This window comes from Pseudonaja textilis, chromosome Z (genome assembly GCF_049901715.1).
Source record: "Pseudonaja textilis isolate UNSWEBS1 chromosome Z, rPseTex1.2, whole genome shotgun sequence".
In the NCBI taxonomy this organism is placed as follows: Eukaryota; Metazoa; Chordata; class Lepidosauria; order Squamata; family Elapidae; genus Pseudonaja; species Pseudonaja textilis.
The window spans coordinates 91987929-92007145 of NC_142008.1; the positions used below are offsets into that span (position 1 = coordinate 91987929).

At 39.4% G+C, this 19217-nt stretch overlaps 1 protein-coding gene across 6 annotated transcripts in view; it reads left to right on the forward strand.

Annotated features, from left to right (window-relative positions):
- THRA (thyroid hormone receptor alpha) overlaps positions 1 to 19217 on the forward strand; it is a 164388-nt gene that overhangs the window by 87587 nt on the left and 57584 nt on the right. The gene's annotated exons all lie outside the window — the stretch shown is intronic.

The following is a 19217-nucleotide window of genomic DNA, read 5'->3' on the forward strand; positions in this document are numbered from 1 at the left end:
TGATCCAGAATGTAGGAATGCTAACAGTGGTGGACATGCTTCAGTATACTGATGTGGCACCCATGCTCCATGAGCTACACTGGCTACTTCTGTCCTTCTGGGTATGGATCAGGGTGTTCAATATGACTGAGTTATCCAAGGAACCACTTATTTTCTTTGGTCTCTGCCTTGCTGATGCAAGTTGATAGGAGTGTGTAATCCGGGTCCTCTCAATTAACAAGCCATTGTTTGGGATTCAGGAAGTGTGCCTTTTCTATTGCACCCTGGAGGTGACTCCATTCTGATGGTGTTCTACAGAGTCTTGAGGATTCTATGCATGTTAATTATAGCCCTTTATAATTAGGCCGTGCTTCACATTCAAATGCAAAAATATGTCTTGGACACTGCAAGAACACAAAAGTTTCAGCCAGAGTAATTTAAACAATTGTGAAGAAAGGACACTGCTGTCTCCATATGCTCCATAGTACCTCTCTTCCTTTGTAGTTGGAGAGATGCTCTGCTTTATTTCTTCCCTGGTGAAGTACTCTGCAGTATTTTGAGATATGTTGGTAGTATTTTTCTTCTTAAGCTATAGTTAACTAAGCCAGAGCTACACAATCTTCCCACATTTTATTACTTAGCATAATGTTGTACCATCACATTCAAAAAGTATTACATTATAAATTGCTGCTTAACATATTTGAGGTAGTTTCTAGAATCAAATATATTTGAGAATTTAAATTTTTGCCGAGCATTGGCTCAGGTTAAACTTCGGTTTTTTGTAGTTGATTGCAATAAACACTTGCTCAAAGAATAAATTGCCAGTATTTATAAAAGAAATGCTTGGACCCAAACTTGCTAGAGAATAATGTGTACATTATGAATAAAAGAATGTAAGCAATGAATAATAATAACAATATACAATTAATAATAAATGCTATAGTGCCTTTGGTATGTATATTTGCTCAACAAAACATAAGCCAAAGATGATCTTTGAAATACTGTAATGAGAAGATAGCATAATATTTATCTGAAAAACAATATTTCTGTTTTCAGGTTTGAAGAGCTGAATTGTAAATTGCTTTGTGATAGACCAGTGTGGTTTTACTCATGCTCAAAATACTTTAAAAAAAAAAAGAATGAAAATATTATTTTTGATATGTTCTTACTTTGCATGTATCATTAAAAGTTAATTCCAGAATAAAAATGTAAGAATACATTTCCTAAATCTTAGGTGAAAGACTCTCCTATCATAGTGGGAAATTCTACTTTCTGCTGTGGATTGAAAAGGACTGTAGAAACTCTAAGAACTTTAGAGAGGAAATGTTTTGCTAGTTTTGTATTAGTAATTGCACCTCTTTTATTACAGAAGTAGCACAGAACAAATCTATGAATCATCTCCTACTTTGCATAGAAAATTGAGGAGGGACTGTTTCCCTCTTGAGGATATAACGGGTTCTACAAACACAGAGGTTTGCCCATTGACACCTGCTTTGTGTTTCTTTTGATGCTCTGATAAATTGTCAAAACTTCAACTACGTTTTTCTTGGCAAAAGCTCCAGAAATTTTATTCACTCACATTATAGTTCCATGACATTTTGAGCTTGTTTATATTGTTGCTTTTTCATTGAGTTGAAGATTGGAATCATTATAAAAATGGAACTATGCTGCGATGAGACTGGAAGGTTGCCACACCCGAAAAATAGAGGAGCAATGAGGTAATTGTAATCCATGCAGTGGTATTCCCTGTAACTCTATAGTCCTTTCTTGAGGCACCAGTGATCAGGATCAAATGATCCTACTTTGGACACATTATGTGAAGACCTAGCTTTCTGGAGAAGGTTCTGATGCTGGGAAAGAGGAAAAGAAACTGAAGAAGAGGACAACCAGTAGCAAGGGGATGGACTTAGTTACAGATGGGTGTACTATTGAAAAACTTGAAGGACCAGTTTAGGAACAGATTATCATGAAGAATATCTGTGTGTCCAGCAAAAATCAATGAGTCAGAATCAGTCAGGCTGTGGTTTGGCTCACTAGCTGGATTCCCTTGGCATCCTCTCTTTTTCAGTGTGTGTACACTCTTACCTTCTAGAACTCAGTCCATGACTGGTGGATGCAGCAATGCCTTCAATAGTATGCCCGTATATATTAGAGAGTTTTCCAAAATCTCCCTGGTGATTTTCAGATTCCCTGCTCCACCTATGCTTTTCTACTTTTTCATTTATAATATGTGTTAAATTATAATTAACATGTATTTATTATGATATAGAAATCGGGCAGCAGGAAAACAATATACTGGTTTCTAGTAATATCTTTGTTTATAAGAGCTCCTTTCATTGCTACATAACCTCATGGAGATTCTTAGAGAATAAAAATGATCGTTGGCTGCAACCCAGGGCTTGCTTATTTATTCAATTTATTTATGAAACAGATTTATATAGCCATCCAATCTACTACATACAGTGACTCTGGGTGGCGTACAGCATTAAAAATCCACAGTTTGAACCCTACCCATCCCATGATGCCAACAATCAGCCAAATTACTTAATTAACTCCAGAGCCCTTTGACAAAACCATGTCTTTAGAAAAACAGATGGGGGAGGGTCAGTCTTATTTTGGATAATATTCCAAAGAGGGGAGCCACCACAGGAAAAGCCCTTTTTCTAGGTCCTACCAGATACACTTCTTTGATAGTTGCCAGTTGTAGGAAGTATCTGCCCCCCCGCCCCCCCCAAAATAAAGATAAACACAGGATGCTGAAGAGCATTGTCACCAATTTGCTGTTTAATTGCTTTATGGCAGGTAGCCCTAATATAGAACCCCTTGTTTATTAATGTCCAAGCTCCTCCATTCGTGACATTTTGTTAGATATTTCCACTATTCACAAAATGTGAGAATGCTTAAATTGTGGCTAGATATGTCTACGTTGTGAGTCGAGAAATACCCAGTTCTCTTTTTTCCTTACCTATGTACAATAGCAATAGCACTTAGACTTATACACCACTTCACAGTGCTTCGTAGCCTTCTCTAAGTGGTTTATAGAGTCAGCATACTGCCCCCAACCAACTGGATCCTCATTTTATCGATCTTGGAAGGCTGGAAGGCTGAGTCAGCCTTGAGCTGGTGGTCAAAATTGAATTGCTAACAAACAGCAGAAATAGCCTGCTATACTACATTCTAAACACTGTTCCACCACAATACTTACTTACTTACTTACTTACTTTCCTTCCTTCCTTCCTTCCTTCTTCCTTCCTTCCTTCCTTCTTTTTTTCTTTTCTCTCTTTCTTTTTCTCCCTCTCTCACACTTTCTTTTCCTTCCTTCCTCTCTTCTTTGCCTGCTTCTCTTTCTTTTCTTCCTCCCTCCCTTCCCTTTCTCTCTTCCTTTGCCCCCCTTTTTTCCCATTCTTCCTTCCTTAGTTGATAATCTCCAGTGGGTTCATGCCAAAGCAAGACTGTTACTCTCCTGTTTCCTAGTCATTGCCTTTAACAGCTATTTCAAATGGCTCTCCATACAAAATTGCAAACATAAAAACATTGCGGTGAACCAATTTCTTTCATCTTTAGCTCTTCTCCAATCCCAATGGTCTACAAATAAAGGATGATATTTCTTTTGCTGTTTTCTATGGTAGTCCTATTTTACCTTGTCTCTGTGGTTCTTTGAACTTGAGTACTGATCTCTTGGACTACAAAGACTTAGATGCTACTATATTCACTGAGATAATATATATATAAACAAATGTACTATAGGGACACAACAGCACTCATTCATTGCTACACTGTTATTACACAAGTAATAACAATGTGACAATGAATGAATGCTGTTGTGTCCCTATAGTGGTTTTGGCCAGATACCTTGATTTAATTGCCATCTACTTTTCATGACAGGTGTACATATTAATAGTTCAATGTGTTACTTAAAATGTGGACATTTAAAAAGGAAGAACCATAGTTATATATAGGTGCTTAAACAGGTAGGCTATATGTAATCCCATCATATGATCAGTACACTTCATATTGTATTTCTTCATTAGCCATTATTTAATTTATCAGAGATAAACATGTTAAAAAAGCAGCACAATCCATGGAGAATAGGTCTCAAGAATATAGCCAATTCTGTTTAATTTCAAAATTCTGATTGGAATGAGAAGGAAAGTACTAAAAGCATCCATCCCCCAACAATATTTTTCTATACCTATTCTATGAATAGGTGAAAATAAGTATAGTTTAAAAACTATAAAAGAGGGCTAGTACTTGGTAAAAATTGAGAATTGCTCTCTGTGTCCTTATGTTCAGTAGTGGGTATATGCAGGGAAGATGGAGTAGCTTTGAAGTAAATGAACTCCTAAATGATACAATTGTATCTTCTTTTATTGCCTTCTGAAACACAAGCTAAAGATAAATAAAGACAAACAAGCTGGATAAATAAATTCATGAATTTTAAGCCTAGACTTCTAGTAATCATGTCAGAAGTAAAAGCTGGCACTCTCCTTCTTTTCACTTTCTCCCCTGCAGTTGGCTGCTAATTCCAGAAATGAGGTGTCAGGAGCTGAAATCACACCACAGTATTATTTTCAGTATTAGAGTTTAAATGCTGCTTTCTAGTTTTGCCTTTAACCTTCCACAAAAGTAACTTTTCTACTCACATTCTTATTTTCATTAAAATGAAACAATAGAGGGACACATGCAAGTGAATAGTCCTCATGAAATTCTGTTTCGGAGTTATTAGATTCTGTAAAAGAATCAATATTGTGCAATTTGTCCTGAACTTAGAGGGAAAAAATTGAATATCTTTGCAGATTCTGCTGCATAACACATCTTATTTCTCTCCCTTCCCCCAAGCTTAGCATGTGGATTAATCATATTGAAGTTAGGCCAACACATCTTTCTCCTGGTATTTCAGCTGTTCCTGGCAGGGCCTCAAGTAGTGTGTTCCTAGCTGAATCCCCATCGCTGTCTTCATTTCCTGTATTTTAAGTGTGCCACAACTGTTGCAAGTGTGGAAACCACACAAGCACTGTTTATTGCATGTTCATTAACCACACTGAGGTTGTTTATTGCATGTTTATTGCATGTTCAATAACCGCAACGAGAGTGACTTGGAGGGAAGAATAACTTGATTCTCCCCCCTTCCCAATGGCAAATGCCATTCTGTCTTTTAATACCCTTTATCCCAAACGATTTGAATTCTGCAAATTCCTCCATGTTGCCATGGGCAACTGAAAGTAATCAATGTGTTCAAAATTTTGAATAGTTTAGGAATCTACTTTTAAGAGAAACAATACTTGTTTTCAGAATTTTCTTGTCTAGTCTGTTTTTTATAAGTTGGGGAGAACTTTGATGTAACATGCTGGCAAAAATTAAGTCAGTCTTATTGGCATGAATGAGGTAGTAACACTCCAATTGCAAAAAGGATATAGCGCCTCCCTTTTACTCGCTACTCTCCACCCGTCTATCTTTTTGTTATCATATTGATATATTCTCATTGTGTTATTTTTCATTGTTTATTTTATTGTTCTATTATTTTACTTCTGTTTACTCTGTCTTCATTTTTTCCTTTTTATGGTTGTAAGATGCCTAGAGTAGCCCCATGGAGAGATGGCAAATAGATTTAATAAATAAATAATATATAGAATCAGTGGTGGGCAGTCTCAGAGCAGAATGTCCAAACTTCCACAGGTAATTCCTCGATCTATGGCAACAATTGGGTTTAGAATTTCAGTTTCTATGCAGTGCAGTCGTTAAGCAAGTCATCATGTGACCAGATCATTTTTATTATGGTTGTTAACTGAGCCATGAGGTTGCTAAGCAAATCTGGATTCCTCAGTTATCTTTGCTTATTGACCGGGAAGGTCGCAAATCACAATCATGTGACTGAAAGGCACCGCAACTATCATAAATACTAGCTGATTGTCAAGCACTTGAATTGCAATCGCATGACCATGAGGGTGGTACAATGGTCATAGGTTTGAAGATGGATCTTGAATTACTTTTTCCAAGGCGGTTATGACTTTGAACCTTTGTTAAATGAATGATAGCAAGGGGAGGACTAGGGGTAGTCCTCCACTTATGACCACAGTAGAGTCCAAGGAAGACAATTGTTAAGTGAGATGTGCCCCATTTTATAATCTGTTTTGCCGTGGTTGTTAAGTAAATCTGGCTTACCCCATTGACTTTGCTTGTAAAAAAAACTAGTTGGAAAAGCTACAGCAGGTGATCGCATGATCCCAGGACATTTCATCTGTCAGAAATACATGCTGTTTGCCAAGCGCCTAAATTTCGATCATGAGACCCTGTTGCAACAGTAGTAAGTGTGAAAATTAGTCATGCTACTTTTTTTCATTGTAACTTCAAACCATCTCTAAACAAATGGTTGTAAATTGAGAGGCAGAATGTCAATCTCAATAATAGCAGTGCTTCATCTTCCCATATGAATTACCATGGATTTTCCAACTTGGTGCCCATGAGGTACATTGGAACTGCAGTTTCCAGCTTGTATGAAGGGAACAAAACTGAGCAAGAGAAAGGAGAATCCAGGACTCTCCAAATGTCAATGTTCATTTCTCCACCATCACCAACCAGCATTGCCAGGCATCAGGACAAATGGAAATTATAGTTAAACAACATATGGGGTATCAGAGGTTTTTGCTCCCATTTTACTATGTAGGAAGATTTTAGTAGGTAAGAACAACACGGAACCACAGAAATTTAACCTCAAGATCTTCTCTCCCCGGGGGTCAGCTTTTCAGGTATAGGAAATCTTCATTTAGTAACTTCCTCGTTTAGTGATTGTTCACAGAAGTAACTTTGAGACCAATCCACACATTTATGAATTTCCCGAGACTGTAAAGCAAAGGAGAGCTGAAGTAAAGTCATAAGTCGCAGTTTCATTTGGTGATTATTTTGTTTAACAATTGATTTGTTGGTTCCAATTCTGATCGGTATATGAGGATTTTGTGTATTCAGAACATTAAATTTACTTACATAAAAAGTAATAACTCCTTTGACTGAAGGTCAAATCTTAATAACTTCATGGACATATCTATGTACCTAATTTTCTTGATAAAAACAGAATGTGGCATACCATTGGGTTTTTTTAGATGCTTTTTGATGAGGACCTCCTGCTCAGAAATTTCCTGATGACTTCTCATCCAGGCAGATCTGACCCCACTTAACTCTTTCAAGAGCGGCCAGGTTCTAGCCAAAACTTTATTTTATTGGTACTTATTTATTAACATTTACTAAATTTATCTTAGCAAGGAAATGCAAATACATTTTTAAAGCTTATTTTTTATTTATAAAATGTACTAGTTTTCAACTAATATTTTTCATAATTTGTCTTTGTAACAGGTTGAATTATTCAACCTATGCATCATGCCTGAAAGAATGTGGTATCTATTCACATTATTAGCCATATATCTATGAATACATTGTATAGGATGTTTTGGAAGCTGAACTTAATATATGTCACAAAGATGTCTAAATAATGGCCTCTTATTGCAACAATACGCACTGCAACAGATAATCAGGGACCTTATAGGTCATCTAGTCCAACCCCTCCGCCCAAGCTGGAGACCCTACACCAGGGGTCACCAACCTTTTGAACCTCAGGGACCACCAAACTCATAATTTTAGATCCCAGTTCTGTGGGTATGGCCTAATTTGTGGTTGTGGCTTGGTTATGTGAGTGGCTGGGCATGGCCTGTATGTAAATATTATAAATATTTATATAAATATTGAATGTTTTATAAAGAAAGAGCAACCCAAAATCAGGCAAAGCAGGCAGATTGAGTTGCTCACAGAATTACAGATTTGTTCAGAGATCTATCTATCTGCAGTCTGTCTGTCACATAAAATGTGCTTGCAAGCAAACTCATAAAATTTGCTAGCAAGTAAACTCACAAAATTAACTCATAACACACCATGCATGTAAATATTGATTTTTTTTATAAAAAAGAGTAACTTTTACCCAAAAGCAGGCAAAGCAGGAAGATTGAGTTGCTCACAGACTTATTCAATGATCTATCTATCTGCCATCGGCTAGCTCAGTCTCTCAAATTTGCTTGCTGTCAGTCTGCACTGAATTTGCTTGCAAGCAAACCTTCAGTCCTAAGGGAGGTTTGGCTGTGCTGAGCCGAAGATCTAAAGACTAGCTTAAGAAATCCAACCATTTCCTCCTTCCTAGCTAATCTAAATCTCCCGGCACAGCAGAACAGATGATGGTTGGAAAAAGGAAAAATAGCAATTTAGCAGGCAAATTTACCGGGTAAGGAGTGAGTGGGCGGGGAGGGTTCCCGCGGGCCATGTGGGCGGTGCAGCATTGTGTTTCTGTGCAGCCTGGATTAATTGCTTTGTGGGGGTGCTCTGGGGGTGAGATTTCTCTGCGGCCCACCAAAATGGGCTGCGGCCCACCAGTTGGCAACCACTGTTCTAAATCATGTGTTGCCAGTAACAGAACTTTACATTCAAGTCTAGGGCTCTGAGTTAACAAGATTTGATGAATATGCTAAGCATTTTGTGGATTAGTTTCCACTTTCATGGGGATGACAGCAACGCTGATACATTGTCATCGCTCTTTAGCCCCAAAACCTGTGGTAGAAATCTTTTTTTTTTACTACCATTTCAGTGGGCGTGGCTTGGTGGGCGTGGCAGGGGAAGGAGACTGTAAAATCTCCAGTCAGAGGTGGTATTTGCTGGTTCTCCAAATTATTCAAAATTTTCGCTACCGGTTCTCCAGAACTGGTCAGAACCTGCTGAATACTACTTCTGCCCAAAACATCTGGTTCCTCCATGGCTTAACCGTGGTGGCATTTTCTGAAGACTCTCCTTTTAAGAAAAAAAAAATGATCTGCTGTCATTCCAATAATCTTCTCAAATACATTAAGGAAAACTGGTAATGAATACATTTTGTGATGAGGCCAAAGCTGGTATAGCATAATGACAAAACTAGGACAAAAATTAGAATACCGCTTCTGCCGTGTAATCTTTGGGTGACTATAGACAGAACTTCTACTATCTCTGCCTCTACAATTTTGGCAGGCAGTGACATTAAAATGAAGCATTTATAGTGTTATGAAACTGCTACGTAATTATAATTACTATTACACCTGTTTCCTGCTCTTGATAGTGTCACAGTTCAGACTAAACAGGACAGCTCTTATTTATCTGGCTTCACCTTTTCCTTTATGTGATCTCATCCCCTTGCCTGTGCTTTATTCCCTTTATCATCTGGATGAATTGATCTTCAGCTCCCAAAATTCCCAGTTAGGTTGTGGAAGCACTAGGATGTGATAAAATGGAAGATAACAATGTTTTGGGGGTTTTTTTGGGGGGGGGGGAGAAGGATTTCCTTTCTTTAAAAACCCTTTAAAAGGCTTGAAGATAATATCGCTACTAAATAAGTTTCTGCATTTTTGTGAATTATATAATTGCTCAGTATTAATGTGAAAGTGAACTTCAACCTTATAAAATAAACAATGGTGTGTTTTCAACATGATGGTTAAATCAATTAATAAAGGTAGAATGATACTTCTACAGCAGCTCATAGATTTGCATTGCTGAATTCAAAATAGTGTGTCTCCTGTCCATTTTCTTTCTAGTTATTAACTTCTTCCTTGTATACAGAAGGACTTGGTGATCTATTTTTTGATTTAACTGTGTCCTCTCTCCCATCCTTACCATGATTTTCCTTTCCCAACTTGAACTCTGTCTATATCCTTGCGAAATTTCAATTCCCAATTCATTGCAAGAGAGTTGAGTCCTAATGAAGAGGTCATTTGAGGATAAAGCTGGGCCTCCCAGCATTTTTTCCTCTCTCTTCCCCCAATTTTTTCCCCTTTTAGGGAGGCCAGCAGGGCTTGACTGTTTTCACATTTCCTTTGATGATAACACAGGTTTGGCAATGTGCCAAAGAGCTGCAGGTCTCCTTACAGAGAGCTTTGCATGTAACATGTTAAGGCTGAAACAGCAACAGCAGGAGGAGGGAGAATAAAACACTGCTTGGAAAAATAGGGGATGCAAGGAGAGAGGGGAAGTAAAGGAAGAGCTGAGGCTTAGCATATCTTTACTAACTGGGAATAGAAGAGATGAGGTTCCAAACAATAGCCAATCACTTATGAGTGGTTTGGAAAAAAACTGAGGCCATTTTTTTCTTATGTTCATATGTTTTCTTTCGTTTATATATCTATTACTTGCCACAGTTGCTGTGGTAATACTTTTTATATAAAGGTTTCCCCTGTCCAGTCGTGGCGGATTCAAAGGGACAGTGCTCATCTGCGATTCTCAGCTGAGGGAGCCTGTGTTGCCTGAGATACGCTTCTGTCATCATGTGGCCAGCATGAAAATATGGAATGGAGTAACCTTTTCCGCCAAAGTGGTACCTATTTATCTACTCACATTTGCATGCTGCTAGGTTGGCAGGAGCTGGTGAGAATAGCGGGAGTTCACCCCACCACGCGGCACTCAGGTCTCGAACCCAGGCTGTCAGCTTTCCGGCATCTTAACTGCTGAGCCACCACACTGCCCCTTTCTATATAATATTCCTGCTACCCATCTCAATATAATCTTACCCAGTATAATTTCTACTCTATGCTACATGTATAAACATAGAGTGATAGCGTGTCATAAATATGCTAAAAACTAATAGATGCATTAGGGCAACCTTGTTTTAATTTGTCTGAAGGAGAGATAGGAAGCTTGTGACCCTCCACAAGTTTCCGAATTTCAGCTTCCTTAACCTTTATCACCATGATAGTTGTGTATCTGGTAACTTTAGTTGATATCATTGGGTGGGGGCATATCTTAGGAAGAAGTCAGTGTAGACATTTCTAAATTGGGAGGTCCAAGGAATCAACTAAGCTAATCAACTATGTCTAGGGAAATGACAGATTATATAAATGATCACCATGTTTCAAGGATGCATATGGAGAACAAATTTTAGAGCTAAATCTTGCTTTTGAGCCAGCTCCAGCAGTTCTTCAGCTCTAGCTCCCTGCTAGGAAGAAGATGATCCTATTTAAGCCACAACTCTCCTATCTTTGGGCCATTACATTTTTCTAACAGGGAGATTTATTTCTTATGGACAAGTCTTTGTTAGTTATGCAAAACTAATAGTGTTCACTTTGAAGTAGAGTTTTTTAAAAACGAGGATAGACGCAATCCTTTTAGCAGTTTTCCCTCTCCCTTCCCCCATCTGCTTCTCAGCCTGATTCGTTTTTGACTTCGGTAGGTGCGTGTTTATTTTTGTGACCATTTTGTCTAGAGAGCCTGAGCTTCAGCACAGGGGATTTTGACAGGTTTTCTGATACTACTGGGCATAGAAAGAACCTTCTGCTTTCTCTGCGGTACAAGAGGCACATGGGGCTGTTATGGAACCAAATGCCAATACTTTTATGAAGCTCCATTAATACTGATCAGCTTTCCTCAGTCCAGTTCCTGGGGTGTGGTGGGCTTTTGGCTATGCAGCTTTGGAATTCTGACACTGCAGTCCTGTCATATCGGGGGATGCAAAGTTTGCTTTTTAAGAGGAATTTTACAAGTTCAGAAAAGAGATTTTTCAGCCTCTATCATCTGGGATAACATAACTGAACTAGGACAAGTTCAAGGCATTTTGCTTGGGGTCAAAGGCAAATGGATGCCCTATTGTGCTGCCTTCTATTCTCAAATTGATGGACAGAGAGTTTGCTTTTTCTTTTATCTCTAATAATGAACTAGAGGGAGGCAAGGCCACTTAGGCTTCACAAAACAGTGCTTCCACGGGCCACGACTGCTGTCTCATTTATTCTAATGGCAGATTCAGTGGTGAACTACATATCTCTTTTCATAAAACTCTTTATACCTGATGCTGAATGTAGACAAGAGAACATAACTGTTCACTACGCTGGGTTCATAAAATTTCCAAATGATTTGGTTTGGCTGTTGTGCGAGATGGACTTTGATCTGGTCATTTTTTCCATATACCACATGTCACTTGTACATGCTATTTCAAAGAGGCTTGTTCCATTGGCTCAGATTGTTGAGTTTAAAGTCCTACATCTATATTCCAATTGGCATGGATATGTTAGAGCTGTCCATAAAACACCAAAGCTGATAACAGAAACCATGTGGCTGCAGCTTCAGACTAAATAACTGATTGCATTTACCTGCTGTGGACTACTGTTTTTCAATTGCTGGAGTCACACATTAACTGAAATTATATTTTAGTTTCTTTGCGTGATGTGTGAACCCAGCTAAACATAAACTATAGGTATTATAAATTATATTAATCAATCAACAATGGCTCTTAAAATCCTGACTTAGTATATCATATGTGAATTCAGCTATGAAGTCCCAGAATAGAAGTATATAGTAGAATGTTGGTTAGACACTGAGCTAAGTTTGATTTATTGATTATATGCTGTCTAGTCATTTTCAGCTCCTAGCAACCACACTCATAGATTTTCTCTATGACAACTATCCCTAACCCGTTTTTTTATGTCTCCCAATAGAGCTCTCATCGCCACTGTAAACTAAATCCATCCACCTTGCTGCTGGTCATCCTCTTAACTTCCACCTTCCACCCAGCATTAAAGCCCTTTCCAGAGAGCGGAGACTTTCTATAATGTGTCCAAAGTAGGATAATTTGAGCTTGTGGTCATTTGTGCCTCGAGTGAGATGTCCGGGTTAATTTGTTTGATGAGCCATCAGTTTGTTTTCTTGACAGTCCACAGTACCCTCAGCCAAGTTACATGTTTCTAATGTTTTTTAAGAGGACAATAATGGGATCATTAATTATTTTTAATTATATTTTAATAAATGAGATTACCAAGCCTTACAAACAAACAAAAAAGTTAGTGGTTCTCAATGTCTGTTCCTTAGTAATAAAATGCAAGCATAATAAGAATCTGTAATGCTTTTTATTATGCTCTAAGGTATTATTTTTATTTTATTTTATTTTAATTTGATTTTTCAATTGCTTACAAGGTAATAGGTGTAAGAATAAACATAGTTATGAATACATGAAATGGATACATATAAGGAAAATAAAAGAAACAATAGGACAGGGATAGTAGGCACATTGGTGCACTTCTACACGCCCCCTTTTTGGTTACACTTATATACAATGGCTCTTATATGATAGAAAGACACTGAGATGCTGTTTATACTGTTAACATTATAACTTGTAGAAGGAGTTAAGAGTGAAAGATAATGGTTTTCTTAGAAAACATCGAACTTATTTGCAGGAACTTACTGATTAATAGCTCACATTCTTGATAATTATTCTATACTAGTTCTGAAGATTTGCAGCAAGAACATGATACATAGAAGCAAATGTTGCATTTCAACATTTTCAGTTCTTTAGAAAATCAATAATATTTATGATTATTGACCAGCAAAATTTAAAAGAACAAAACAAACAAAAGCCGAGTGAAGCAAATAAATGCAATAATATGTTAATTAATATACCAATAGTATACTTTAGGAAAGATTAAACCTCTAAGCTTTAGAGACGAGCTATATTGAACTCCCACTAGCTCTAGTCAGTAAAAAGGGATAAGGAGGTGAACTAAAAAAATAAGAGCACGAATTTATTAGCATCTGCATTACTGAGTCAGACTCATGAAGGAAAGCAACTATTTACTGAGCCTGCCAGATTTGAGCTGCAGAAATCCCGATGACCACCATTTGGCAAAAAAGAGAATTTGCTGAATTTCATTCCCGTTGTTTCGTCATTATTCAGATTTTTGAAATCAAGGCTGGGAGGGACAATATTCTTTAATATGCAGTATTATTAATATAGTTACTCAGATTTACTTATAGTAGGACCTGACTGGCTGTTCCCACTGAAGTAACTGAAATACAGTTTGCATTTTTTAGGTGGGACAAGTTCTCCAATGAGCTGTTCAGAGCATCCAGTAGTGGGAGGTCCTTCAGTCTCTGCTTGGATAGGCTGGGCTTAATTGCGAGGATGCTCCTCCTCCTCAATGGGACTCTTCCCAAGTGTCCCCCAGTTTTTGCTCAGCCTTCGTAGGACTAGACAGCTTTTTCCTTGGCCGGAATAGGAGCAAAGACTACAAATACTGTATATTGCAGGTTTGGTCTAAATTTCTACCAATTAGACTCCACATATCACCTAAGAGTCAAAGGAGCTTCTGACGTCATTCTTTCCATCTGGCCATCGGAGCTTGTATACAGACCGTTGGGGAGAGATCTTGGCATACTCACAGCAGTCTGAGGCAATTCCTCGCTGAAATTCCGATCATCAGCCCTTGCCGTTGCAACTTCTGTTTCTAGCCGCGCCATTGTAACAGAGTGCACAGCTCAACCAAGGCTTTTTTCTCCCTGCTGAGAACACCGATAAGGGTGGGGGCATCAGCGCCCTTCTTCACCCATCCTAGCCTCTATTTGCCATTTGCCATTTCAGGTGACTTCACTGTGAGGCAGGAGTTTGCTATTGGTCTGGTCTTGGCACACAAATTAACTGCACCATTTTGATCACTCAGACCACATGGTGGTACTCCACACTGTATTTACCGAGGCTGCTGAGAGGCATCATCCCCTAACAAAGCTCTCTTTGCAGAAGCCCAGGGGGAGTTTATACTCCATTATCCTCTTCTCAGGGTATTATTGGAGACTCCTAAGTTGGCTAAGCCTCACAGCCCAGTTATTCAGCAGCACAACAGCAAGCACCAAGGCCTGTGTCCATGTATACAAGGCAGCTGTTGCAGGCCTAGATGAATCCATAGGAGTTTCCTTCTTTATCTTGTCTTTTGGCCTGTTGTCTTTTGGTGTTCTCTAATTTGGCTGATCAAGGCGAATTTGATACAATTTTAATTAACTGTCTCTAGTATTAGTACAATAACATCGTTATTTTTATTTAAAAATTTTTTTCAGAAATTAAAAAATTATATTCAACAATAACAGCAATATAATAGTACTATAATATTAATACTACTACCATTATAAATAAATTTAAAAGAGAGGGAGCTATTATTAGTAGGGTTCCCTGTCCATCCCTGGAGCAGGCCCCTGGACGTGCCAACCATCCAAAACAAGTACAGCCTCATAGGCCTACTGCATCTCAACGGGTCGTAATGGCAAGTGGTAGTAGCTTTAGAGCATCAACTTCTAGAGCCATGATAAGAACCCAAAGCAAGTCAAAACAGTCCAAGAGACCTTCAAAGGCTGCAGAGAAAGACGCCAATAGGCGCCAGAGAGCGTGAGAAAAGCACATGAAAAAGTGTATGCGGGAGTCTGAAAAGAATTCCCAGCTTCCGTCTCCCTCTAGGCCGGCTCAGGCTCAAGAACCCCAGCCACCAATACCTGGATCTGTCCATGCCATCCAGGCACAGCACAGCTATTCCAGTCCAGCCTGCTTTTTCAATGATCGTGCCCATTGTATGATAAGCCCCTGAGGCTACATTTACTCTAATGGCAGGACAGATCAACATTACCCTCAGGTACCTCCCCAAGGGGAGATTTCTATGATCCCACACATGCCTCCTCAGAGATTACAAGACGAAGGAGACCAAAATGACCAAATGGAACAAGTTGAGCTCAGAGCAGTCCATTTGGCTCTTCGCAGTTTCCACATATTCAGACCAAGTGCATCCCTCATCTTAACTGATAATGTCACAACAAAAGCCCACATAAACAGGCAGGGGGGGTACCCACTTGAGACAACAGAGAGACTGTGCTTTTGGGCAGAAAAGAATGTGCTCTCCATCAAGGTGGAGCACATCTTGTGTCTGTCAAACACCCAGGCGGACTGGTTGAGCAGGACCACGTTGGATCAATCAGAGTGGTGCCTGCATCCGAGTTTGTTTCAAGAAGCAGTACAAAAGTTCGGTCAACCAATCATAGATTTATTCGCCTCTCCCCTAAACTCACAGCTCCTGAGGTTCATCTCCAGGTATCCAGCTCAAGGAACAGAGAGCATCATTGCTCTCCATTGTTGTTGGCCCCCCAGGACTTCTGTATGCTTTCACCCCTCTGCCGGTGATTCCCAAGGTGGTACAAAAGCTTCTGGAAGAGAAGGCAGAGCTGTTGTTGGTAGCACCATACTGGCCCAGGAGGCCGTGGTTCGTGAATTTTTGGATCTGTAATCAGAAGAACCATGGAGAATTCCACTGAACAGAGTCTTGCTCACTCAGGGTCCGATTCAACATCCAGACCCTCAATGGCTCCACCTAGCTGTATGGAGGTTGAGAGGAGATGTCTGAAAAGTGAGAAACTTTCAAACAAAGTCATCTCCACCATCCAAGCGGCCAGGTGCCTTTCAACAAACTGCATATACAATGCCACATGGAACATTTTCTATAGATGGTGTGTTAAATCTCACATAGACCCCACCTCTCCGTCAGTGGCACAAGTATTGGGGTTCTTACAAGAGGGCCTCAACAAGGGCCTCTCACAAAACACCTTGCGAAGACAGGTGGCAGCCCTAGCTTTAGTTGTCACCTGGGGAGATTTGCGGTCTATCTCACATCACCCATGCAAAACCAGCTTTATCCATGATGCCACCACAAATTTACAACCCCCAGTGGTGCACCGTTATCCAACTTGGGACCTTAATAGGGTTCTCACCACGGTCACGAAGTGCCCCTTTGAGCCCCTGAAAACTATGGGTCTCCATTTTCATTCATACAAGGTAATTTTCTTAGTAGCAATAGCATCAGCAAGACGTATCTCGGAACTAGCCATCTTATCAGTCAGGCAAGACCTCTGTATTTTTCATTCCAACAGAGTAGTTCTTCATCCAGATCCTATGTTCATCCAAAAAAATTAATTCAGCTTTCCACAGGGCACAAGAACTAGTCCTTCCCAACTTTTGTCTGAGAACAAATCAGGGCCTAGAACGCCAAAGGCATCGGCTTGACGTGAGATGTACTCTACGTATGTATTTAAACCTCATGACACCTTTCAGGAAAACATGGTCTCTTTTCATTTCCTTTCAACCAACCACTCAAGGTCTCCTTTTTGACAATAGGCAGGTGGTTGAAAGCCACGATTGCTAAGATGTATGAGACTCAATCATTACCAGTGCCCAGTGCATTCGACCAGGAGCATTGCTATGGTGGCAGCATGGGCCACACAAGCGCCAATAGCAGAAATTTGTTGGGCGACAACTTGGGCTCTCTATCACCCTTCATTAGACACTATAAAATAGATGTCTTTGCCTCCGCTGAGGCTTCTTTTGGTAGGAGAGTTTTGCAATGGGTCCACAGGGACCAGGAGGGGACTCCACAGCAGACCGAGACCCTCCTGTAGGACAAGCCAAGCTTTGATATGTCCCACTGCTGGATGATCTAAGCTCATTGGAGAAAGGGCGTTGGTACTTACCCGATACGCCTGTTCTCTTGAGCTATGAAGAGCATCCAGCCCCACCCAAATTCCATCTGGTGGGGTTCTTTTCCGGTCAGCAGTTAGACAGGGTGAAGGATACAAGGGTTTCATCACTTCAACTTTGCCAAAACTGGGGGACGCTAGGGAGGACTCCGATGGAGGAGGAGCATCCTCGTAATTAAGCCCAGCCTATCCAAGCAGAGACTGAAGCATCTCCCACTACTGGATGCTCTTCACAACTCACAGAGAACGGGAGTATCAAGTAAGTATCAATGCCCTTTTGCACTTGTCACTCCCAGGGAAGGAGATGGAATCCTCAAGACTGCTCGTCCGAACATCCATTTGTTTATTGTATCTTGCCTCCTCCTGACTTGTTAGGTAGTATGTAATTTGCATTGTTATAGAGTCAGTTTCTTTGAGGTAAGAATGGTTCCCCAGCATTGAAGCATTGTGCACTCTCTTCTGAAAAAACTGTTGAACTCAAGTGATTTGAACTGTTCTTCAGATAGTCGTTCATGGTTTGGTCCTCTTACAAATAGACTTTTTGCAACAGGTTCTACAGAAGTCTGAAGACCACTTAGACCACTTAGAAACCGCAGCTAATCCAAAATGTAGTGACCCAGGGATGTCTCAGTAATGGCCTCAGTAAGGCCATTGCACAGGCTGCTGGTAGTTTTCCAGGTGCAATTAGGATGCTAGTTATCATCTTTAAAGCCTTTTGTGGCTTAGGGCATAGCTATTTGAGGGACCATTTATTTTCTGTCTGATCTTTTCTACCTGTTTGATTTCACAGAGTTGGCATGTTCTTATATATTGACATGTTGGGTCAGTGGGAACCAGGAAGCATGCTTTCTTGGTCACTACCTGCCTCTGGAGCAGCATTTCCCCTGAAATTTGTTTTCCCCCTCCCCTGGTCTGATTTTAAAAACTCCTTAAAACCTGGGTTTTTGTGGTGGGCTAATTTGGATGGTACGATCCTTCAGAGAGCACTTGCATAAGGCTGAGACAGAAGATTGTTCTCTATTATTGCTGTCATTTCTTATTAATTGTTACCTGTTTCTAGTATTGTACACTACTTTAGAATCATTTCTGAACTGAAAGGTTGTACAAAACTAATGAATAAATAATAAATATTTAAATAAATAATGCTCAAGTGTTCATTGCAGGTGGGCATTAATGAAAGAAATACAATCTGGGCAATATTCCATGACACTGTTAGAAATATCTTGATAGCCTCATTTTCTCTTGATTCTTGGTCTAACAACAGGCCTTTCCCCTTTACCAAGATAAGATGCTAGCCTCCCATCACTGGGCATGAAGGCGAGGCAATAATTTAAAGTATTTTTCCAAATCTTTGCAGAATAAGTCACAGAATCACAGTGAAGAAACTGACTGGGGTGGGAGGATGATGGAAAGATGTCTCACATTGACTAAAACATTCAAATGGCTTTTCTCCGATCGTTCCATTACTGGTTACATGACTTCGTTTCTAGCATCAGAAGTGCTGCAAAAAGTAATTAATTTCATACCATTTTAGGCTGCCCATAAATAGTGAGAATAAGTGGGGAAATGCTGCTTTAACACCAGTATAGCAATGGATGTCTGGAGACAAGAGAAAGGCACCATCACAAGAAAAATGGGGATAATTGCTATTGTCAAAGAATAGTTCTTCCTTCGTTAAATGCATGTAGAATTCAGCCAATGTGTCAGTGTTCAAAATATTTTTTTTTCTTCCTTCTATTTTTTTTATTTGAAATATAAAATATATTCATAATAAACAAGCATGGACAAAACTGTATTTCATTCATATATTTCATCTTGCATTTTTTGTGGTTTTGAATTACAAAAATTGAGGATTTAAGAGGCTAGATTCAGAAATTAGATAATGTTGTAACCAGCATATTACAAGTATACATCAG